Source organism: Camelus ferus, chromosome 3 (assembly GCF_009834535.1).
Source record: "Camelus ferus isolate YT-003-E chromosome 3, BCGSAC_Cfer_1.0, whole genome shotgun sequence".
NCBI lineage: Eukaryota > Metazoa > Chordata > Mammalia > Artiodactyla > Camelidae > Camelus > Camelus ferus.
The window spans coordinates 108424997-108451118 of record NC_045698.1 but is presented as its reverse complement, the minus strand read 5'-3'; the positions used below and the strand labels follow the sequence as shown (position 1 = coordinate 108451118).

At 42.9% G+C, this 26122-nt stretch overlaps 1 protein-coding gene and 1 long non-coding RNA gene across 5 annotated transcripts in view; one reads left to right on the top strand and one right to left on the bottom strand.

Annotated features, from left to right (window-relative positions):
- GRIA1 (glutamate ionotropic receptor AMPA type subunit 1) overlaps positions 1–26122 on the bottom strand; it is a 289206-nt gene that overhangs the window by 219453 nt on the left and 43631 nt on the right. The gene's annotated exons all lie outside the window — the stretch shown is intronic.
- Positions 1910–25071, top strand: LOC116662787. The gene is made up of 3 exons (XR_004318835.1): positions 1910–1919; positions 4901–4910; positions 24691–25071. It is a non-coding gene; the product is annotated as an uncharacterized LOC116662787 (long non-coding RNA).

Here is a 26122-nt window from a genome sequence, read left to right as displayed (position 1 = left end):
ACAAGTTACCAGCTGCATGACGTCCGTACTTGCCAAGTAACTGTCTCAGTGTCGTCCTCGTTTACTTATCTGTGAAATATGGATAATGTTAAGTTTGTTATAGTGATTGCATAAGATAATGGATGTAAGATTCAGCAAAATGCGGAATACAAAGAAGGTAATAGAGAGATGGTAGCTCTCATGACCCCCACTGGAAAAAGCTGCTTGGGGACCAGGATCTGGTGTCCTAGTGGACTCCTGATCCTCCCTCAAAGGTTTAATAAATGCCAACTGAATAAATCAGGGCCACTTGAAGAATCTTGTACTTGTCTAAGGCTGTCCTAAAGATGTGTATCATAGAGAAACTTGTGTAATTAAAGGAGAAAGAAGTTACATAAATAGAGGAAACCAATCAAAAAAAATTCCCTGTTCTTTGGTCTTAAATCTGTCCTTCTTGCTTTGCTGAGAAAGTGGCAGCCTGAAAGCTGGCCCTGTTGCTCTGTCCTCTCCACACCTGCAGTCCTTTATTGTCCTGTTGCTCTGGCTTAGTTGTTTACGTGGGAGCACCTTTGGAACTCTACTTAGTGGTGCATAATTGCCCAGCTGAAAGTTAGAGTGCCTCAAAACGAAGAACTCAGAGTTTATGCCCAAAACCTCCACTATATTTTCCAAATGACTGGTTTGGGCAGAGTCATTGGAGGTCATTGCAGGGGAGGCAGGTGGGAGTGAGGGCTGGAGAGGCAAGCAAAAGCTAGGTCTTACAGGTCTTGTGAAGGCTTTGAGTCTTCATCCCAAGGATTTGGGAAAGCCACTCAAGATAATAAGCAAAGGAAGTTAAAGTGATTTCCCACCTCCAGTGAGCTTCTGTTAGCAAAACCAGGACTGGAAATCTGGTCCCTTGCTCTCACGCCTTGATAAACATTCTTCTTGGTATGCATCCTCCCAGGTACAGACATTAATGAGCAAAAATGAGAGCATCTGGATAGAAAATGTCATGCTCTTTGCTTGTGTCTCTGCAAGGAGCAGGACAAGTCTGAGTGATGGGTCCTTGGAGGGTCTGAGCCAGAGTTCCAAAGGGGTAGGGGGCCAGGGAGGAAGCTTGCGTTATGTTGCCTGGGACACATAGGCTGAAGAAACGGAAATTAGCCATCAAACCCATTATCCGTGGATAGGGTTGCTGAGGTCCTGGAAAGGGAAAGAGGGCTGGACATGTCGCACGGTGAAAGCCTAGACTACTGTGGGCAGTGCCTCAAATCTAATCCAATACCTATTTCATTAAGCTAAGCTGCCCTGCAGTTTGTTAATATTCTATTTGAGAAATCAAGCCACCGAGTTTAAGGCATTCAACACATAAAACAGGGAGCAGCAACAAGGTCAGTGGTTCTCTGCCTTTTGTGAGCCCTAACCATTTTGGGACTCTTTCAAAAACTATGAACCATCTCCCGAGAAAAACACTGTATATATACACACACTCAGTAATTCTGAATGGACCCACTCTCACAATACTTCCCTGAAAGATATAAAGAAATATGTGTGAAAAACCTACACATGAATATTTATAACAGCTTCATTCATAAATGCTCTAAATTGGACACAATTTAAGTGTCCATCAGCTGGAATGGATAAAAAATCTGTGTGGTACATCTATGCAACAAAATATTTGCTCAGCTATAAAAGGAACACACTATTGGTACACACAACAACATGACTGAATCTCAGAAGCATCGTGTTAAGGAAGGAGAGCCAGACTGAAAAGGCTATATCCTCCACGACTCCATTTATATGTCATTCTGGGAGAGGCAGGATTACAGGAAGAGGAAAAAGATCAGTAGTGGTTGAGGCTGGGGTTGGGGCAGAGAGTTGCTTGCAGAGGTATATCAGGGGAATCTGGGGGCTAATGAAAATATGCTGTATCTTATTATGGTGGTGGCTACACGACTGTATACATTTGTCAGAAGTCATGGAACTGTCCACCTAAATTAGACTACACTAAATTGAACTTTTAGGATATGATGCATATAGTTACAGTGAGTACATTGACCAATCTTCAGACCTTAGGTAAAGAAACCCTGCTATTTTTTTAATTTTAAAACGTTTTTATTAAATATTTTTTATTGAGTTATAGTCAGTTTACAGTATTGTATCAAATTCCAGTGTAGAGCACAATTTTTCAGTTATACACGAACATAAATATATTCCTTGTCACACTTTTTTTTCTCTGTGAGCTACCGTAAGATCTTGTATATATTTCCCTGTCCTACACAGTATAATCTTGTTTATCTATTCTACATATGTCTGTCAGTATCTACACATTTTGAACTCCCAGGCTGTCCCTTCCCACCCCCGTCCCCCTTGGAAACCACAAGTTTGTATTCTATTGTCTGTGAGTCTGTAAGAAGCCCTGCTTTAGAATTAAACAAAATTTGAAGTGGAAAGACCTTGCCAAACACCTACCACTCCTACTTATTGCAGAGATAGGAAAACTGAAGAAAGGAGGTACAATGCGCTCACCAAGTTCACATCTCTTACTAGTGATGTTCATTCTTGCAACCAAGATTAGTTGCACACCTAGCTGGCTATGCCAGCTTAGAAGAAAAATGATACTTACTGCCTTTAAGTCCTGGGATTTTAACTCAGGTTTTTGACTCTGTAGTTTATTCTGAGAGACAAGCAGGGCTCCAGGGAGTATTTAGTTTCTGGTTCTTGCTGGAGCACTGGGCTGGAAGTGAGGAGACCTATACATGGATGAAGTGAGCTGCACGGAAGAGTGACCTTCTGTGATACCAACTGATCTCTGAGCCTCTCCTTTCTTGGCCAAAGTTGGATGAGAAAATAGTTGTATTTCTAGAAGGACCAACTTCAGCTCCCACACTGTGCAAAGATCAAGAACTTCCCCAGAAGTGTGGCGTAGTGCAGCAATGAACAGCCTTCCCAGATGGTGTCTGTAACAAGGAATTGCATCATAATTGTGCAGCGAGGGAGAGTAGAATGGACTTGAGGGTGAGCTGGACTACCTGTCACCGTGTGTAAGTCACTTAATACGCCTGAACTTCAGGTTCTTCATGTAAAATGAGACAAAAAGTGATCCCTCTGCCTCCCAGGGTTGGTGTGAGGATTAAACAGGATAATGGATGTCCTGGACACATTATCATCTCTTAGTTAATGTCACTGGCTCTGCTCTGAATGCCATCGTCATCAGTGTCATCATTCCAGTTTCTACATTTCCTTCCTGTTTCTCTTGAAAGATTCTTCTTGCCCAAAAATGCCAGGTTGTTATTTATTGCCAGACAGGGCAATTTCAGCCTCTTTCCCTCTGGATCAGGTCATTTGACATCCAGCAGGGGAAGAGTTTCCACATTACTGGAGTGTACACATGAGTCCTCTTGAGCAGTCTGTCAGACTGGCTGAAACTCCAGCCTGGACAGGACAATTCAGATGCACAGACACCTTCCAGATAGGCACCCAGGAACCAGTCATTCTCTCCCGGGCCTGGGCTCCCTGTGGTGACCGGCTTGCGCCCCCGCTGCCTCCTGGCCCTCCCTGGCCTTGGCTTTGTAACAGTGACCTTGACTGGAGGGGCACGAGGAAGTGGGAGCGTGCTTGCTAAAGGTAGAGGTTATATAACAACACATCGCAGTATTCCTCCGAAGCAGCAGGAGTCGTGGCAAAACCATATTCAATATGAACACATTATAAATTATTAATCATTTAGGTATACCTATTGTTTCAATGGTACGATTTTCCAAAAGCAGTGTATTTTCCTGCATTGGTAGTGATGCATAGAAGATGGAATTTACCCTCTGCATTTAGCGATACTCATTGAAGGGCATTGTCCAAGGATGTATTCACATCTAGTGGAGGACAGCAGGGTGTGAGGCTTTTATGATAACCCAAAGGGGTGATCATTAGTTCTTTTTTAAAAACTTGCAAAACAGTGCTGTAGTGAGACCTCAACATCTGAAGACTGAGAGGAGTTTTACCCCCTTTCCTGTCCTCCTGTGGTCAGCACATTTGGAAAACCTCCCAGCTGCTCTGTGCTAAGAAAATGGCTCCATCACTGAGAACTGTGGGTTCCAAGCTGCAAAAGGGATCATGCATGATCTCTGTCGTGATTTAACACATGAAGCGGCTGCTTCGGAACTGATTCCTAGGCCGTAGTCTAGGTTCAGAAGGAAATGGCCACGTTAGCAGACAGGGAAGGACAGCCATTTAACTACATGCCCTATTTCTCTACAGCTGGAGTTCCACTTACATCAAAGTCACTTGGATGATTTCTCCTAAAATGTCAATTTCTGCCTCCTACCCGGGACCTACCAACTTAGAATCTCTGGGAATGGGGCTTGGAAATAAACATTAACTCGATCCTTAAGGGATTCTGACACACATCATCCTTTGACAGTACTTTGAGAAGCATGGATCTAGAAGAATGAATCCACCATGGTGGCATTTTTAGCTCAGAGAAATGGCCAGCCTGGAAGAAAACGTCCCAGCTTCAATCCTGCAATTTCAGAGCTCAAATTAAACTGTTGAGAGTTACCTGCTCAGTTCACTCCCTTCCCTGGGAGTTTGAAATTTGTAAATACTGACAGGCATATGTAGAATAGATAAACAAGATTATACTGTATAGCACAGGGAAATATATACAAGATCTTTTGGTAGCTCACAGCGAAAAAAAATGCGACAGTGAATATATGTATGTTCATGTGTAACTGAAAAATTGTGCTCTACACTGGAAATTGACACAACATTGTAAAATGACTATAACTCAATAAAAAAAAAGTTTAAAAAAAAGAAGAGCAAAACTAAGCAACTAATTTAAATACCTTCAGGAACCAAGGTATTGTAATAAGTGACAAGGCAGTGTAGACTGTGGCAAACTAGAGAGCTTGGACCCTGTGCAAAGGAGGTGGCCAGCACTCAGCTCTTCCAGTGTTGTCTTTAACAACGGGGGCTCAAGCTGACAAAGCTTCTGATTCGTTTGTTTTTTAGAAGCTGGAAATCCAAATTTTATATAAATTCTCTCTTTTCGTAATGCTGGTCACAAACTCAATTTTCTTTTCCTTTGAAAAAACAAAACCAAAAACAAACAGTCAGAAAACTAAGTCCCCCAGGGTGAATATGGTCTACGGAACACCAGTTTGGGACTTGCGACACAGAGGGAACAAGTTTACGTGTAGAAAGAGTACATGCCCCACTGCACCAGACACAGGCAGACAATTCCAAAGGGTGACACATTCTGAAGAGAGGATGTAACCGCTTCAGTGAGGATGAGGAGGGGTCTCTTGATACTGTTCCTGGAAGAAATTAGAATGGCTGCCGTTCTTCCTCTTTCAAAGAGGAAATGGACACTTTGACAGTTTCTCCTGATCATGGAAAGGCAATACTCATGGCTTGACTGGAGCCAGGCCCTGGGAAATGCTGTTCCCAAAGTATAAAGAACAGAGTTTGCAAAAGATACTGTGCAGCATGAAAGCGCAGAGGCCAAGAAAAGGGATGGGGTGCAGGAAGGGGATAGATGGTGAAAGCATGGTGATTGGCCATAATTGTCACGAGGCAAGAGCGTACTGTAGCGATGGGCACATGAATAAAGCAAAGACTCCACTCCTGGGAGAAGGAGCCTTTTGAAGATGATTTACAGTTCTGATGCTGAAAAGCCCAGTTCAGACGTTACAGAAGACATCTGGCTCTACTGACATGGATATCTCTTCTCTTACACTAATCAAAATCCCATCCAATCTGGGGCCTTTAAAGACTACTGACATATGTGGTCATAGAACCAGAAAGGGGGAGAGTGGCCACAGTAAGAATGCAGTTTGTATCAAAGGTTAAGGAGTCCTTTAGAAATCGTAGGCCTCACTACCAAGGGAAAAAGTAAAGCTGGAAAAAGACTTAATCTTATTCCAGTGAATGTTCTCATTCTAATAAATTTGTTATGTCTTTCTGGTGAGACTAGAAGCTATATGAGGACAAATCAAATCAACATATTCATTAACTATATATGACTAAGCAAGGCCAATACAGTGGAGGGACAGCTAGAGGAAATATGTCTTCCACGTACATATCCCCTGTAGAGTCTCTTAAGAGGAAGGAAGCAGAATAAAACATAATAAACACTTACATTACTCTTGTGCCAATTGTAAATAATAGCTGAGAAAAACACAGTGCCCTAAAGCAGTGGTTTTCAAATTGTTGTCCTCAGTAACAGCCACATCAGCTTCCCTTGGGAGCTTGTTAGGAATATAAATTCTTAGGTCCCACCTCAAACCTACTGAATCAGAACCAATGGAGGTGGGGGGTCCTGTAATCTGTGCTTTCTTTCACAAGCTTTCTAGATGATTCTTAAACAGATCCCATAGCATCTCAGTTAATTTTCACAACTGATGGCAGTGTTCAGGTGGAATGTACAACCCCCACTGTAGAACTGAGGATCAGGTGACATCGTAGGTCCAGGGTCAGACTGTTACTAGCAAAGCAAAGTCACCAAGGGTACACGCCCCACCACACCAGACACAGGCAGACCATTCCACAGGGTGACGCATTTTGAGGAGAGAATGGAATTGCTTCAGTGAGGATGAGGTGGGGGTCCTCTTGATCCTGTTTACTGCTTTCTACCATTTACTAGGGGGCAAAATTTTAATTTTGTGGCAGCAGTTGATTTGGGTTCAGTTGTAGATACATATGCTGGGGTTTTTTTTCCACCTTAACATCTGTATTAGCCCATTACAAGGAGCTAAGAAAACAGTAACAACTCAACCATCCACTTGTGCCTTTTATCTTCTTGTCTGAGTACTTCTGCTCCTTCTCTGCCTTCATATTTATCTCATCATTTACAGCCCACCTCCATGGCTGCCTCCACTGTAAAGCTCACCCCCACTCACCCCTGATAAGAATGTGTCAGCTCTGTCTCAATGATACAGCTCTCTACTTGATCTTCCAGTACAGCTGTGTTTACGTGTCTGCTCCCCACAGTGGACGTAACTCTTTGGAAGCAATGAACGTATCTTAGCATCTCTGTATACCCCTAACACCTGCCATGGAGTAATACTTTGGAGCTAGAAAGGAGCAAAGAAAATAAAACAGCTGCCAACTCCTGTAAGTACTGAGCATCAGCTGTGTCATGGGTCCTCCGCGAAGCTTTTTTATACACTTCATTTTGTTTTAACACTCAGTATGGTCTTGTATGTATTTTTATCTCTCTTTTAAAGACTGGAAAATTGAGATTCGGAAGATGTTAAAGAGGCAATCCAATGTCATGCCATTTGCAAGTGGTAGATCTGGAATTCTTGATGTATATATATAATAATGCTTCTTATTTAATGGCTAAAAAAACCCAAAGCCTAGACAGAGAAAATTTTCTTAGTTGCAGAGAGAGGACAGAAGCCAGGTCGAGAATGTAGACCTCAGGTCACTTTACCCCCACCCTGGTGTCTCTTCCTGAGCATCACAGAAAGGAAAAAAATCTTCTTGGAATTTCTGGATCACCTGGAGAGTTGCTTTCATTCCATAAATGGATGGCCTGGCAAATATGTTTCCTGATGAATTTTTGAAGAGGAGCCAGATTCCTTTTCTTCTCCACAGACACCAGAGTCCATGATTTGGTCAGTTTTGCTCACTTTTTGGATGCTGTACCCCTGAGATTTTTAGAACTCTTCCTTTCTGGTCTCATACCTCCAATAAACCCATTGTCACCTGATCTTTCTCAAGTTCATGGGACTCTTCTACGCTCTGATCTGATTCTGTTGCTATTTCTGGGCAGGCATGAGGTTTTCCAGAGTTTAAATTGATGGCTTCCTCTCCTTTTCCTGGTGAAAATTCAGTGTTGACTGCTAACCTTAGAGATCTCACTTCTGCTCTTTGAGGTAGCAGGGATGTCTCAAGGACCTACAAGTAATAATGTCCAAGTATGGTGTGGATTCGATTTCAAAGGTGAAAAGAATCCCAGTGAGTCTGATTACTCATTTGTCAAAGTGCTGGTCACGCCTGTCATTAAACAGTGATGGGATAAGGGCCATTGCTGTGCACCGCCTCAGTTATCCAGTCAAGCAGAGGGATGGAAACACATTTTCTGGTTAACTGAATGCTAACCCTTTCAATTCTTCAGAGCTGTTTATTACCTAAACATTTCATTTTTTTAAAACTTTTTTTTATTGATTTATAGTCATTTTACAATGTTGTGTCAAATTCCAGTGTAGAGCACAATTTTTCAATTATACATGAACATATATATATATACATTGTCACATTTTTTTCTCTGTGATCTACCATAAGATCTTGTATATATTTGCCTATGCTATACAGTATAATCTTGTTTATCTATTCTACAATTTTGAAATCCCAGTCTATCTCTTCCCACCCCCCGCCCCCTTGGCAACCACAAATTTGTATTCTATGTCTGTGAGTCTATTTCTGTTTTGTATTTATGCTTTGTTTGTTTGTTTTTTAGATTCCATATATGAGCGATCTCATATGGTATTTTTCTCTCTCTGGCTTACTTCACTTAGAATGACATTCTCCAGGAGCATCCATGTTGCTGCAAATGGCGTTATGTTGTCAGCGTCTATGGCTAAATAGTATTCCATTGTATAAATATACCACCTCTTCTTTATCCAGTCATCCGTTGATGGACATTTAGGCTGTCTCCATGTCTTGGCTATTGTAAATAGTGCTGCTATGAACATTGGGGTGCAGGTGTCATCCTGAAGTAGGGTTCCTTCTGGATATATGCCCAGGAGCGGGATTCCTGGGTCATATGGTAAATCTGTTCCTAGTCTTTTGAGGAGTCTCCAAACTGTTTTCCACAGTGGCTGCACCAAACTGCATTCCCACTAGCAGTGTAGGAGGGTCCCCCTTTCTCCACAGCCTCTCCAGCATTTGTCATTTGTGGATTTTTGAATGATGGCCATTCTGACTGGTGTGAGATGATACCTCACTGTAGTTCATTTTTGAGCTTTGGTAGGCTGTATGCTATTTACTTAAGTATGTTGTTTTTAAAACACACAGATATCTTGAATATCTAACAAGGGATTCTGCTGAACACATTATGTTATAGTACAGCAAGGCACTCCATCATCATTTAAGTACTAGTGTGGATATTTGCTTATTTTTAATTTTTTCCCAGTTTTATTAAGATAGAGTCAACATATAGTACAAGTTTACGGTGTACAGCATAATGACTTGACTTACATATTGTGAAATGATAATCACAATGAGTTTAGTTAGCATTCATCATCTAATAGAAATATTTTAAAAAACTAGTGTTTTTTTCCTTGTGATGAGGATCTTGGGATCTACTCTCTTAACAACGTTCAAATATACTATACAGTATTAACTGTAGTCATCATGTTGTACATTACATCCTTAGAACTTATTTTTTTCTGTGTATATATGTTTACTGAAGTATAGTCAGTTTACAATGTTGTGTCAATTTCTGGTGTACAGCATAATGCTTCTGTCTTACATGAATATACATATATTTTCATATTTTTCTTCACCATTAGTTACTGTAAGAAATTGAATATAGTTCCCTGTGCTATACAGTATGAACTTATTGTTTATCTATTTTATATATATTAGTATCTGCAAATCTCAGACTCCCAATTTATCCCTTCCCACCCCTTTTCCCACCCCCGGTAACCACAAGTTTGTTTTCAATGTCTGTGAGTCTGTTTCTGTTTTGTAAATAAGTTTGTTTGTCTTTTTTTTTTAACAGGTTCTACATATAAGTGATACTATATGGTATTTGTCTTTCTCCTTCTGGCTTACTTCACTTAGAATGACATTTTCCAGGTCCATCCATGCTGCTGCAAATGGCATTATTTTATTCTTCTTATGGCTGAGTAGTATTCCATTGTATAAACATATCATAGCTTCTTCTTCCTAGAACTTAACTTATCTTACAGCTGGAAGTTTGTATCTTTTGAGTATCTTCACCCAGTTCCCCCACCCCACCCCTTGCCTCTGTTAATCTCAAATCTGTTCTCTTTTTTTATGAGTTTTTTTGATTTGTTTGTTCAGATTCTACATATAAGTGAGATCACACAGTATGTGTCTTTCTCTGACTGACCTATTTCACTTACGTAAGGCCCTCAAGGTCCATCCATGTTGTCGCAAATGCAGGCTTTCGTTCTTTTTCACGGCTGACTCATGTTCCATTGTATATATAAGCCACAGCTTCTTTATCCACTCATCCATTGATAGACACTTGGGTTCTTCCATGTCTTGGCTTTTGTCAATAATGCTGCTCTGAACAACAAGAGTTACAGATGTCTCTTGGACAAAGTGTTTTCTTTTCCTTTGGATATATTCCCAGAAGTGGAATTGCTGGATCATCTGGTAGTTCTATTTTTTATTTTCTTTTTCAGGAAACTCTATACTGTTTTCCATAGTGTCTGTACCAATTTACATTCCCACCAGTAGTGCGCAAGTGTTCTGTCTCCTCCACATCCTCACCAACATTTGTTCTCTCTTGTCTTTTTGATGATAGTCATTCTAACAGACATGAGGCATGGATACCCACTTACCAGGATGAAAGATGCTCATAATATAGAAAGTGAATATGGAAGAGTGAAAAACTTTATATACACCATGATCCTAATTTTAAAAACCCAAATAACTAGATGGTAAGTCTAAAATGATACGTGTCAACATGTTAAAAGGGTTATCTCAGAGTCATGCAATGATAAGTGCTTTGCTTCCTCCCCTCTTTTCTTACCTGTGTTTTATACTTTCCCATGATAAACATGTGTTGCTCATATATTTTAAAACAATACTGTTTTTTTTTATCATAATTACACATAACCCAGTACCCATAACCAATCAATAATCAACCCTATTCTCAGTCCTGAAGTTACAGAGTTATATCAAAAGTTGCCTGGTAGAGAGATTTTTTTTGTATCTGAAGAAAACTAATGTAGATTTTAGTTTGCCCCTAGATTTAATTAGATTTAATCTGCCCCTAACTACTGCTGTACCTCTAATCACAGAGACCTTTGAGCTCTGGGTTTTCGATTACTTCTAAGTAAAATGAGGATAATGCCATTCACCTTACAAGCTACTGTGAAGACTAAATGATGGGGTCCTATTTCTGGACTGTATTTCAGAATTAAGAAGATTTTTAAAAATACGCACTGCTTGGCCCCACCTCAGGCCATCCCAGCACAATCCAGGACTGACCAGGAAGTGCTGGACTTATTCTCATGGACTGATTGTCATGGTGGTTCTCCTTGGACACTTGGGCTGATGTGGTGTGACATAGACTGAGCTTTGATGATTATGAATCATTGTCCTCTTGGTGCAGGGAGAGAATGAACACCTCTGCCAGAGGCTGGGGTCCTGCCAAGGCTGCCAGCCAGGCTGAGACTGCTCGAGGAGGAGCAAAACGTTAAGCGAGTGATGTTTATTACATTTTGGTAAAAAGTTAAAAAGAAATGGTTTTGTTTACCAAAGGATAATGTCACAGTAAACAGAGGCAGGGGGTTGTCAAATATCCAAAAAGTTTATATTTTAAGGGGGCTTTCATGATCTTTGTGCCTGATCTCCACAACATAGCCGCCCTCTCTAAACCTTGCCCCTGGCCACCTCTGCTTCAGCACCTCTGAGGTCCAGGAGCTCACTACCTCACCCCTCCGCCTGGTCACTCTTCGGATGCTATTGTGATTTCCAGGTCTTACTCCTCATTCGTCCGCAGATCTGAGCTGTACCACGTGTTGCCTGCCACATGAAAGTCCCACCAGATTTTCTGTCAATGGCTCTGAACTGCATTAGAAGTAACCCATTAATAGCAGTACAGTCACCTAAGTTCCAGCCAAAGCACCGTTTACAAATCAGAGCACGTTTTTAGCTTATTCTTCTCCGATTTACTCTCCAACCTGCATCCATAAATGGGAGAGAAAAGAGTTGAGTTACAACTCCCACATAGGGAGCAAGAAGGAGCTGCATCTGTCATGGGAGTTGGGAGGGAGAAAAAGGTTGCTGTTTACTGTAACTGTGTGGCACTTCACATGGTCACAGTGAGGCCTCATCACTGGCTAGTAGTCATTAAGTGCCTACCGTGCCCAGGGTATTAGACTATATGTTAAAGGAGAGAGAAATAATGAGGCATAAAATCGTTGGGCTAGATGGTTATGAGGTCTTTATATTAAAAAAAAGAAATAATCCCCAAAGTGTTCACGCATTGATTTATTGATTCAATTGTTTATTGGTTGATTAATTGATTGAGTTTATTTATCAGACACAACTAAATGCTAGGAATAATACCATGAAAAAACCAGATGAGGTCATTGCCTTCACGGATATTACACTCTGGTCTCTAGCTCTGTTTACAATTTTGATAATTGAGTTCCCTGCCCTTTGACCACAATAGAAACTTGGTTTCAAGGATCCTTATAGGTATAGGTCACTGGTCCAAACACTGAGTCATCACTTGAATATACCCACTAATGAAGGAGGAGGAGGAGAAGGAGGAAGAGACATAGGAAGGGTTCTGGGAAGGATGTTTTCCTCCTCCCCCTCCCCCTCCTCCTGGAAGCCCTGGAGTAGGAGGCTAAGAGTGTCAGCTGTGGGGTCAGCTCTGAGCTCAGGGCTGAGTTCTGGAACTTACTATGAACTGTGTTTCCTTGGGTCAGCTTGACTCTCAGTTTCTTTACCTGCAAAATGCTCCTCATACCTGCTTCTTAAGGCTGCTGTGAAGATTCAGTGAGGTGATGCATGGAAAGCATTGGCGTGATACCTTGGGAATAGCTGCTGTGGTATGAAGCACTGTCGCTTTATTATAAGCATAAATTACCATTATAAATAATTATTATTGAACTCCTCCATCTGTGGGGGACCTGTGAGAAAGGCCTTTCCATCTTCTGGTAAGCAAGTCAACAAAACTCTTCCTAAAATATTTTCTAAAATGGATAGCACCAAATGCATGGTCTCTGTTACAACTAGCCGTAACGAGAGTTCCCGTGACCTCCACCCATCCAACTTTCCTCTCTCTTCCCTGACGTTCCCTCTCGTATCTCTCCTCCAGGCTCGAGAGTCTATTTCTTCAGCTCTTCCTCATTGGAGGAAGTCAAAACCTGCCCCCATCTTGGTGAACCTCTCTCCAAGTACGTCGCTCATATAAGCATCTAATGTTCTAACAATTCATCCTCACACACCAGTGATCAGGCTAAATACCAGGGATTTTTGTCATGTTGATATGCATTCCCACTGACCCATGTCTCAGTAAGTGATTCCATCCTTCCAAACACCTATTGGAAATGGGCTTTTCCTTCTTCACTCTCTTCTCTGATAGGAAGAAATTGTTTGCAAAATTGAACAGATTTCAGGATACTGATGAGGACACATTTGCTGTTAGGTGGGTCATCAAACATTTAAAGATGAATTGGTTGATTATGGTGTGTAGGCTGAATCTGGCTGTTCTGGTAAAAGTTTTGCTGGAATACAGCTATACCTGTTCATTTACATATGGTCTGAGGCTGTTTTCACTCTCCAACAGCAGAGTTGAGTAGTTGCCACAGGTATCCTGTGACCCACAAAGCTTAAAATATTTACCCTCTGGCCTTTGACAGAAAAAGTCTGCCGACCGCTACACACCCAGCTGAGCACGGAGTTCGCTCCCATGTTGCTGTAGCGGTGGACTAACCCGGGACCTTAAGCAAATAGGATGAAACCTGATTTTCTTTCTCTGAGATCCTTGTCATTGCAAATCTCCTTTGGCAGGTTCTGAAATGGATAGATGGTTCTGGCTGGCAGCAGAATGCAGCTGTCCCTGCATCTCAGATTGCCACACCGTCTTAAAGTTGCCCAAACTCCACCCCAATCCTGAAACACACCCAGCCTGTGTTTTGTCTTACGTAGCATAACCCTCATCCCGCACTACGTGCACCCCTTGACCACTGGAACTCAACCTTCCCTTTGATTTTTCTCTGCAGTCTCCAGTGCAACCCAGTTATACCGAGCTACCATAACAATAATACTCCCTCAATTCTGCAAACTTTAAACTTCTTGTAATGTCTCCTAGGAGGCCTGGACCTTTGGTTCATCTCCCAGATAAACACTCTTCTGTAGGGCCTCTGTCTTGAACCTGTATCTTTCACTATTCCCACCAAGGTCTGCTGGGATGGAGCAGGGATGGATTCAGAGTCTCCACTGAGCTCTTGCCACCCTCTTAAACATAAGAGAACCAAGGATTTGGGGCTGACAGCCACAGTACAGATCATTACAGGAGAGGAAGCTAAATTTCAGAAATTTCAAAAGGCCTCCCCCAGTCACAGGGCCAGTGACTTGAACTCCAGCCCTCAGGCTCCCAATCTGGTGTTCTGTTCCATGTATGATCCCACTACTCCTGGGATTCTAAAGAGAAGGCACATTTTTCAGTAACTTCATCTCCTCTGCATTTATCATGATATTGATCACATTGCCACCAACATCCTTCCCAGGATCCTTCCTGTGTCTCTTCCATCTGAGTAGCTATTTTTTCCTTTCTGTTCTCCTCCGACCTTGGAACCTTCCAGAGAACCTGCCTTAGGTTTATCTAAATTAAATCTCTTCCCTTGACTGTTTACCAATTCCTCTAAGCTCTTCGGTCCGGTTGATAATTTCTTTCATCATCTTCCCCTGTGCTCGCAATTCTGTGTAATTTGGCGGCACCCATAAATCTGAATAATGTACAACTAGCTTCTTCTTAGGTCATTATAGATTTTAATAAACAGTGGCGATCTCATTATAGACCCCCATGGAGCTGGGCTGAGCTAATTTTTCTCCTTTTTGATATGGTGAGAACCCCTGATTTTGCCTTTGTCTTTCCCTGCTGGGAGGAGTGAGTAGGCCATGAGCCCAGATGACCCTGAGCCCAGATGCCCCGTCTGGCGTCATCCTATCCATGGACCGTTGAGTGGTGAGCAGAAGCCACTTCCCTCCAGCCCACGGCCTGTTGCCAGGGGAATCATGCTTCCGGATAATAATCTCTCTCCTCCAGGGCATCGTGTCTTGCCTGAGGCTTCAGGAACAGTGCTGGGGAAAACACTGAATGTGACTCTTCAGTATTCCACTGGGAGCAGACCTTGGGGTTCCTGCATGAGCTCATTCCCAGCATTCGCTGCACAGTGACCTCATTGTTTCTCCATATTCCTAATTTTACTTTAAACTGTTTTCTGGGATATAGAGCAGTCTTCCCCGGCACAGTTCCATGACTCACCTCCTTCAGGCCCTGCTCAAATGTGACCTTATCAGAGGCTTTCCCTGACACCTTATTTAAAAGAATCCTCAATCCCACACGTCCAAACCCTCCATGTTTATTCCCTCCCTCATAGCAATATATATTATTCTTGTTTTTGTTTATTGTCCATCATTAGACTGGGTTCTCCATGGGAGCAGGTACTTTTATTTTATTTTATATTATTTTATTTTATTTTATTAAATTGAGAGATAATTGACATATAACTTTGTATTAAGGTGTACAGCGTATTGATTTGACACACTTGTATATTGCAATATGATGACCACCGTAGTGTTGGTTAAAACCTCTTACACCACATAATTCTTTTTGGGGTGGGAAACAATTAAGACCCAGCCTCTTAGCAATTTTGAAATTTATAATATAGTTGACCCCCGAACAATACTGGTTTGAACTGTGTGGGTCCACAACACAGTAGATTTTTTCAGTAAATACGTGAATGTCCTGTAAGTGTATTTTCTCTTCCTTGTGGTTTTCTGTTCTTACTTTATTGTAAGAATACAATATATAATACATATAACAAATATACATACATACAAAATATGTATTAATTAACTGTGTTATTGGTAAGGCTTCTGGTCAACAGTAGGCTGTTGGTAGGTGTTTTCGGAGAGTCAAAACTTACACGCAAATTTTTGACTGCGTGAGAGGTTGGTGCCCCTAATCCCCTCCTTGTTCAAGGGTCAACTATTCAGTATTGTTTGTTTTCAGGGCAGGCACTTCAGTCTGTTTTCTTCATTGTACTCCCGGTGCCTAGAGTCACATATTTGTTGAATGAATGAGTAATTACGGAGCTGCTGCTACTGCGGCTGATTCATTCCTCACACACAGAGAGGACGGGACAATTTTCAGAGGGCTTTGACTTCCTTTATCTCGTTTGATTTTCATAAAAGCGTGGATTATTATCTTCATTTTCAGAAAAGGAACCTTAAGATCAGAACACAAGTCAATTCTTTCCTCCCTCCCTCCTTTCCTTCCTTCCTTTCTCATTCAGATAACCCACAGTTGAGTGCTTTGTATGTATGCGGTAATAGCGCACAGCCTGTGTCAAATTCTGACTTTGTCTTCATTTCTTAAATGTAGGGATTTCAGGCACATTACTCAACTTTTCTGAAACCTTATTTCATTCTCTTAAAAGATGGGGGATACTAGTATCTGGAAGATAACAAGAGGATGAAATTAGAAATATGCAAGTACTCAGTACAGTGACTGACATGCACTAAGCTCTCAATAAATGCTAGTTGCTGATTGTATTATCATTACATGTTGTCACTACCACCATCATCACCACCGTCTTGACATCTCCACCACCACCACCAGCACCAGCACCAGATCACCATATGACCATCTTCACCAGTATAACACCATTGCCACCATTACAGTATCACTACCACCACATGACAGCATTGCCACCATCAGAACCACCACATCATACATCACAGCATCAGCACCACTATCACTACTACCACATCACTGCATTACCACCACCACCACCACCATCACCACATCACCGTCACTAACACCCCACTTCCACCAGTGTGTGCCAGGCATCATATTAGGCACTATGGCTGTAAAATGAAAACAAAAGTAGAAGACAGCAGAACTATGAATTGTAACCCTATCTGTCTGATAATAATGTCCTTAATCACTCTACTGTACCCACAAGATGTAGTAAGAGAGGGAGGTATTTCTATAACTGTTATGTTATAATGTGCTAACTGAAGAAAATAGACTGTACTATATAAGCACACAGGATGGCCCCCCGACCAGACTTGAGGGAGAGGGAGTAGGTAAAGAAGGCTTCTTAGAGGAGGCACATGAGGCGAATCTTGGGATATGAAATTGAGTTAGTGGAGTCCTCATAACTAGCTGATGGCAGAGCAAAGATAGCTCTGGGACTGCAAGTTCACTCCCCTGCATGTTCTCAGTAACCCCTCATTCTGCAACACGGAATTGTTTTGTTTAGTCCCTGACCTCCGGTTGCTCATAAAGACTCTACTCTTGGCAAAGTGATGCTTTCACCCCATAGCTTGTGAAGAATGCTTTGTCACGTGCTGCCAGCTGCTGCCAAGCCATTCCCAACAGGATACCACTTATTATACATCTGAAGTAAGTCCATCACCACGGTAGGACAAAAAAAGTCCTGCTCCATTGCAATTCCTCCAAAAAGAAGGAAGAATTGTAGTTCATGCTGATTCCACAGCTGTTCAGTAATGCACAGGAAAAGAGAGCACTTGAATGTCTCCCAGAATGTATACACATTAGAGACTATAGGAAAGACATGGTATTTTGACTTTTAGAGGTTCTGTCTCATGGTATTAGAGAAAATGAGTTTGTTCTTTGGATACTCTCCTAGATGGTCAAATGTTGGTTAATACCACTGCCAAAACATCAAGGACTCTAGAATACACACTGCAAATGAAGCCTGGGATAGAATGGGCTCAGGTCCAAGACTTAATTAGCAGTAGGAAGGCAGGGTGGCCCAAAGGACAGAGTAAGCTGGGCTGAAAATAAATAGGTACCAGAGATCATGCTGATGCCTAGTTCATTGATCAGAATTCTTAGTCACTAGCAGAGAGCCTGACACAGAGTAGGCATTTCAAAAATATGGGAGATCAATCAGTAGATCAGTGAACCAATTGGGTCAGTCATGGAGTCAAGGCAGAGACGTCAGGCTAGTAGATGCCCGAGGGACCATGAAGATTGGGTTGAGATGTTTGGTTTTTAGTCTCTAGATGATAGACATAAATGTTCCATCAGAAGGATAGTTTTGGAAAAATGAATGTGACAGCACAGACTCAGATCTCACTCTGGGGCATCACAAGGATGTGAAGAGTTAATCCAGTCCTATCTGGCTGCAGTCTCCTTTCTCCCCACTTGGCCATCTCAGAACTCTTCCTCTTGCATCTCTGGTAGGGCCTCATCCAACTTTGGAAGAGGTCACACTGAGCGTTTTTGCAGATGCTTACCTGGGCAGGCTGGTCCTGCAAAGGGTGTATACTCTTAAGGCAAGGTGGGCAGAGGTAATGCTGGCACCTCCCCATGGGCATGTCTGGCTTTCCACTGTGGAAACATTCATCCCGTAGACCACAGCTGTCATCTTGCCATCTCCACCTTCACCCTTGCCATCCACCTGGGTTCAGCATGGATTTTCAGAGCAAAGTGAACAAAACAACCCAACGTCGTATTTGCAGAGTTGGAAGGGATTGGCAACTTGCAGAGTCTGACTTCACTATTCAAATGGGGACATTCAAGGAGGATGATCCTGAGCCTACACTGTAAACTGGCCTAGAACCCAGACCTTGTAATCGCATCTAGAGATTCTTGTTCAGGAGAAAGTTCAAGTGGAACAAATCCCAATCTCCCAGATTTCAGTAGGCTTCTCAGATGGATTTCCAGCATTGAGCTGTGTGAAGGTCCTGTGAGCTCACCTAGATCCACATTCCGACATTGTGCAGAGAACCTGCAGGCAAGGCCAGGCCTGGAGGAGGCTGAGGGTTGGGTGAGAGCTGAATTATTAGTTGCTGGGGGAGTAGACACGTTTTAAAAAAGCACGTCCCTCTGCCAACCTCTACTCATCTTGTGGTCTTTGCTTCATGCTGCTTCCCCTAAATCCTTTTCATAGTCACAATTTATAAGCTTAAAACATCATGAGATATACACTTTCAGTGAGAGAACTTTACGGTATGTAATTTATATATCAAAAAGTCTATTTAAAAATGATGAAGATGGACTACTTCTGGGTACCATGATCAAGGAAGCACAATTCCCCCTACTGTCCATCATTTCTGAATCTTTTGGGAGAACCAACTTACCTCCTCCACCTCTCCTTTCAGTACTCATCCCACCACTGTTGAGTCCATCCCATTAGATCCCTCCTACATCCGCAGTCCTTACCGTCCCTCAACATGCTGTGTGATGATTAAAACAGATCAGTGCCTCAGGCCTCCCAGATCCTGGTCCAGCTGTACCATCCTCCTGTCTCTTCTCTGCTTTGTGCTTCTGTCTTCTCCTCGGCAACATCTGAACCATCTGAACCTTCATCATAGCACAGGGCTCATGAGGGCACAAGGTGTTAGCTGAGACTAGGTAAAAGAAGCCTTCGTTTTCCAGTGATTATTAAAAAAACAAAACAATGAGATTTTTCCTTTCGAAAATTTCACATTCCTAGTGGTGGCCTTTTCTGCTTAGAGAAGTCCCTTTAATATTTCTTGTAAATCTGAACAAAACAACAACGATGAAACAACCTCTTATCTTTTGATTCCTATCAACCTGCAGTTAAAAAGGCTGGAGGTACACCTGATGGATAGCTCTGGCGCCTCCATCCTCACCTCTAATTCATGACTTCACTGGCTGCATGTGCATTTGGTTGTAGCATTTATCTATCTTGAAGCCCCTGGAGTCCCTGCTTCTGACACCAAGGCCCTCAGGCTATTATGATGTCCCTTACAGATGTGATTATAGAGGTGGACTGCTGCGGACCTAAAACACATGCAATTTATTTCTGTGAATCACCTTTCACACTAAAGACATCACAGACAGTGTCGCGGCAGCAGTGCAGAGAGGGGCCCAGGCAATAAGAAACAGAGAGCAGGAGACACAATAGCTTGACTGGGAGACTGGAGGTGGCAGGGAGAGGGAGAGCTGGGGGCACGTGGAGAATGAAGGGTGCTCTCGCCAACCAGGATCCCTGGGGCACTTCACTCGGAGGTTCTGCAGGGGAGAGGTCACTAGTTTTCCCCAGGGCCCTAATGTGCACAACTGGCTGTCTAGGCTGCTACAGAATTCCAGACGGGGGCTTTGCTTTGCAAAGATTGTTTATGCTCTTCTTATGTGTCAGGAACCAGGGATGCAGAGTGGAGCAGACGCCATCCCTTGCTTCACAAGTTTACAACCTACTTGCACACACTGCCCAGGGTTGAAATTGGACAGCAGGTATCGTTGGAAGGTTTGTAGATTACCTGGTTTCCAAGAGGTCCCATTGCTTTTATTTTCCCAAGGTGCCAAGCTCATCAGTCAGGTCCATGGAAACTCTTTCTTCAAAATGGGTAGCGTTGATATTTTAATTTTATAGTTGAGGAAACTGAGACCCAGAGAAAGTAATTAACTCATCCAAGGTCTGTCTTAGCACAACTAGTATTAAAATCCAGATGCTCTGATTTTAGGACCCTTGAACTTTAACCACAAAGGTGACTTGTCTCAGTGAGGGCACTGACAATAGCAATGGAGAAGGGAGAATTGAGTGGACATATTAAAGAGGTAGAAAAATAAGTGATGGAATGAAGCCAGATGTTTCTAAAAGGAATATGAGCATAAAAGTTAAGGTTTTTTCTCCACCATCTTGTTAGTTGAAATTTTCACTCAGCCCAGAGGATTCCAACAGCCATCGCCAAGGAAACAGAGTGCAAACTAATGGATTCTGTTCAACAAACTTTGCTAGGGTATCTGTTGTGTGAAAGGCACTACAGTTAGATGCCTGGGCTGGGGGAGACGGTGAGGAGGGAAGAGAGGGGAGAGGGAGAAGACATATGAATGAGCATGATAAGGACCTCTCCCCCCAGAGGAGCTGTCAGTCCAAGGAAGGAGGCAGTAAGGCACACAAATCTTGCCAGTGTAGGGCAGAATAATAAAGGATTTAATGGAGGGGGCCAATTCTTGTGGGTTTGAGGGTAGGAAGTCCAAGAAAGATTATTGATGGGGGTGAGATCTAAACTTGGCCCTGAGGGATGATTAAAAGTCTGAAGTGGAGAGAGGGAAGGGTAAAGAAGGAGAGAACAGGAAGGCATTGCTGGCAAACTGATTGACTTGATCTGAGGTGCAGAAGTAGGAGAGTAAAGAAGGGAGATCTGGTCAAGGTTTAGAACTTGGATGTGGGATCGTGCCAGGGTTCAGGAGGGACATGGAAGGACAAGTGTGATGGGATAGAGTCAGTGTCTGCTGAGCCTTGAATATTACAGGTGAAGCCTGGACGTCACCATGAGTGTAAAAAGGGGTGACATACTAGAATACATATTTCAAGATGATGATTTTGATGGCAGAAATAGGGACAGATTTGGTGGCAGGAACAGCCTAGACACAGAGGACAGTTGGGAGCTTCTGTCAGTACTGCCAACCTTCGCTGTTAGGAGGGTGACAGACTGAAAACTTGGTGGAGATCAAAGACATGAGCAGGAGGAAAAGAAGAGTCAGAAGACTCTTGATCTCTTTCTGGGTGACTCAGTGGACTACAGTACCATCATGGAGACAGGGAATGCAAGAAGTGGACAGAATAAGGTGTTGGAAGTGAAAATTATGACCTTGGATTTGGATATGACCAAGCAATGAACAGCTGGCATTTGTAGATACTTCCTTACTAGTGGGAATGGCTGCTTTTCAGGTAGGGCTAACTTGAGGCCCAGAAATAAAAGCTACTTATATTCATATCACTCACCGTACAAACACATGTCCTGAAACAGTCTGAAACATTTCTGCTCTTGTCTACCACCTATTTGTTTGGTTGACTAGAGAATGACACAAATATAGGGTGATAGGTTTCATTCCATCACATGTGCCACTTAACTTGCTCTTTTCAGTAGACACAGGTCACACCTCCAACCTCCATGGATCATTTCTCCAATGGGCTAAAAGACCATCCCAATTCTCAGACATGCAATTAAATGAAAATAGTGAGTGAGTGAGTAGTGGGATTACTCTGTGCACACATCCAACACACTAAGCCTACAGGCTATTTTTGCATCCACTCACCTGATCCTAATGACCTAGTAAAAATGGCCTATGGATATAAATTCACGTATGACTCTCTGTCCCATGAAGATTTGGATACATCCCACTAAAATGGATATATGGACCCAGTGAAGAAGTTGCTTGGTTCATGCAGAATTTAGCATCTGCTGAGCCAAAAAGGCTTCTTGAAATGTTATTTCTAGGTATTTTTTTTAAAACTCCAATAAATATAATTATTTTCTATTTGTGAAACCATGTTATGATGTTGAATAAACTTTTTCAAATACACCCCTTCCCCTGAAGACATTGATATGTATCGCACAAAAGTCAGACAGTTATCTGACCCCTTGTTTAAGGCCGGCCTGTGCATTAGGGTAGGGAGTTATAATCCTGTTACACAGATGCCCAAGAATGTATACGGTGTGCCCAGGACCACAGGGCCTGTGGTGACTGTCCTGAGGCTCACGCCACAACGTGACACTGCCTGTCTGTGAGCCAGTGACGATACGTCACCATCTGTGTATTTACCAGCTACACTTCCAGGCAAGAAATCTTTATTCATCCCATTACCGAAGGGGTTTACGAAATGAAACTAAACATGCAAGATTTTTCAAGTTGCTATTATCAAGGTTTGTTGAAGCGTTTATTACTTTAGTTGGTCGTTTTGCTTTCCCCAGACATTTTTTTTCTGATTGAATTTCTAAGGAGTTTTTCCCCTATAGTTTCTGCCAATAGATCCAGGCTGTTTTCACAGCTCCTTCTCCCCAGAGAGGCATTTATTAGTCAGTCTTTCAGCTAAACCTTCACTTGGCATCAAATACCAAAGTGAAATAACTCAACTGTTCTCCAAGACAGGCCAGCCTGCTAATTATACTCCTTGGACCTTAAGCTTCAGAGAAAAGTTAGGAACAGAGGCAAAGAGAGGAAAGAAGGAGCGGTTCTCTTCTCTCAAGTAACTTTGGAACAAAATTAACATTTTCAGGTTAGGGAACTTTTCCAGGGCAAGTACCAGTGTATCCCCCAAACCTTCAGAGGACTCCCTGTCACAAACCAAGTGTAGAAACACCGTGGCCTGGTGGCAGAGGGTCTCACTGGTCAGTTGGTCAGTCCCCGTATTCTGGAATTTGACAGACCTTGCTTTGATTCCTGGATCTGAATTTTTTTTTAGATGGTTGACCTTGGGTCCATTAGTCTACTCTGAGCCTAGATACACTAGCCATTTCTAGGTAGGTATTATAATGGCACAGGTCTGAGGACTGCTGTGAGCAGTAAGTGAAATTATGCATACAATGTCTTTAGTAGAGTATCTAGCACCCCTATGACAGCTGTTCTGACTGTTGTAAACCTCTAGCCAAGTATCTTCTGTCTGCTTGCTTTTTTGCCTGTGTACATGCAGTGTTTCTGTTTAGAACGGCCTTTCCCATCACTATCACCAAGAGCAGAAACCCACCCATCCTTCAGCGATCAGCTCAAATGCTCCCTCCCCAACACAGTCGTCTTAAACGGCTCCCTCCCCAAACTGGTGAGCGTCTTGCTCCTTTGAGCACTGATTGGTACTGTTCTGGTTTTCTCATGTCTTGCAGTACTTTTATTGGAGTAAGCCATTCAGCTCTTCAAAGTACTTGAGGGTAGGTGCTTTTGCTCTATACTGTTTATTCATTCCCACAGAGCTCTGCACTTCTGTGACTGTCACACTACGCACACAGTCACCATGACTGAATACCTATCTTCCTAGCAGGGACCTGAGTTGTATCCCCAGCACTTAGCAAATGGCGGGCACCCAATGGACTTTGGTTGAAAGAATGAATAGATGAATGAGTGAATGGATGAATGAAAGCTTCTTTCAGCCCTCTTTTTATATCCTACAGTGCCCACCAAATGGTAGGCCCTCAGTCTTTGTTTAAAGACAAACTCATTATGTGCTTTGGAAGGATTCGCAAACTCAGGTGCCTTTGGGAACCATATGGGTAACTAGTATGAGTGAAAAAAGCCTGGAAATTGTACAACATGGAAAACCAAGTGCAGTAGCTAACTGTAAGAGAAGTACATTCCTCTGCTAAAGGAGCCCACTTGCAGCTTTTTAAAGACACTGCTGGTTAAGCAAAAACATGTGCATGGGACAGATTACTCTTGCTGTCCAGTTTTCCACTTTCTTTATGACCTTTGTACTGTGAGGTGAGTGAGGTCTTTGACCCACGATGCTTAGAAACTTATATCAAATGGAGGCAGAGTTCATTTGTCAGTAGGTGGGGAGCATATGTATGGTGTATCTCTTCCGTTCTTTTGGGCCTCGTCTCACCTTTATGAAAGCCTCTCCTGAAATTCATGAGAATCTTCAACTATATTCCTGTCCAAATTTGCTTCTGTGTAAACTCTCAGATGGACAGCAAATTACAACTTTCTCAAACTCAGGTAGAGATAGCCACTAAATAATTCTTGTATTAGACCTTTCTAGGGGAACTTATCAGTTAAAAGTATCAATTCCTTCAACTAAATGGGGTGAAGGTAGTCATAGGGAGAACTGAAGCCAGGAGAACAGGGAAATCTAATCATGTGGGGAAATCTTAGCGACTGGGAAGTTTTCACAGTGTGTATCTCTCCAGTCACATCACATACCAAAGCCCCACCCTCGAAATGAACTCTATTTCCTGCAGTGAGGACAGATCAGGGCTAAATGACCTCCAGGACTCTATAAGAATCAGGAATGAAACAGATCAACGCACCTGGCAACAGGCTTCACAGAGGTGGTTGGTAAAGGTGAGGGCAGGGAAAGAAGTGTTGGAAATGGATTCATTTTCCACAATTAGGTTTCCATTCAGAGGCTGGCATTTTGTATCTTGTGGCAGCCCTTCCATGTCTGTTCAGAGCTCATAGACAACTGTGGGTCCAACACGTGTAAAGGCCCATGTTCAGAAGCAGTGACCCCCCAATTCTCCTCCCTTGTGCCATCTGATGGAGGGACCCCCAAGCCTGTAGGGCAGACCTGCCAGGACCAGTGGACCGGAAAGTACTGGCAGATTCTCCCCACACCGTCACGCATCCTGTGTGATGCATAACCCATTGATCCCTGCTGAAGAACTGGGAAGGAACATGAAGGTCAGAGGCCCGGCTCTAACACTACCTGTGTGTGGACCAGTCCTTTCCCCTTTCTGGGCCTCAGTCTGTTTATCTATCTTAAATACTGGGCTGAGGGAGTGGGGTGGATTTGAGCAACTGTAAGCTCTGAGCCTTCACAATTCAGGGTTTTCTAGCTAGGCTGTCTCTCCTGGAATATAAACAGGGGATAAACGATTTTAGGATGTTAGGGCTTTAGGGATATCTCAGGAGAAATATGAAACCTCATTTTGGTTCAGAGTGTAAGTGTTCATCTGGTCCTAAACTGGCATCATTTTGAATAATCTGATTTTCCAACACAACGGCTTAGTGATCTTCCACTCTCTTCTGACCGTTCAACTTCGTCTTTTCTCCTGGTAGCCACCACTTCCCAACACTCATGTACATACATATGTACTCACGACCATACACCTGCGCACACACACACACGCACGCACGCGCGCACACACACACACTATGTCTATTCCTGCCTCTGAGCCAACCCCACTGACCCCCAACTTGGAAAGCCCGCTGACTTCCAAACACATACTTCTCATGCTGCAAACATAGAAAACTCTTCCCTGACTGCCCCAGCAGTTTTCCCCCTCCTCTGAATGCTTCTCAGACTCATAGTTCAGATATCCTATGGCTTGCAGCCTGGTCTGAGTTTTTACACCGATCCGTATTCAACCTCTAAGGTGCTCGAAGACTTGGCCTCTGTTTGCCCCAGTGATCGCATCACCTACCACCTTCCCCCTTGTTTTGCTCAGTGCATTTCAGCCACATGAGCCTTCTTTCTAGTCTTCGAATGCACCAGGCCTGTTCCTGATTCAGAGCCATGCCCTTGCTACCCTTGGCCTCCAGATCTTTACATGACTGACCACTTCTCTTTATAGACCCCTCAACTCGTCACCACCTCACTCCCTGACCACCCTTCCTAAATGGATAATTTTCCCCTCCTGTTCGACTCTCTCCCATTCCTTTTACCATTTCTCCTAGCACTTAATCACTACCTGAGGTTTTTTTTTTTATCAATAGGTTTGTCTACAATTTCTCTTTATCCCCATCCACCCCTAGGAGACTATAAGCATCAGGGAACAG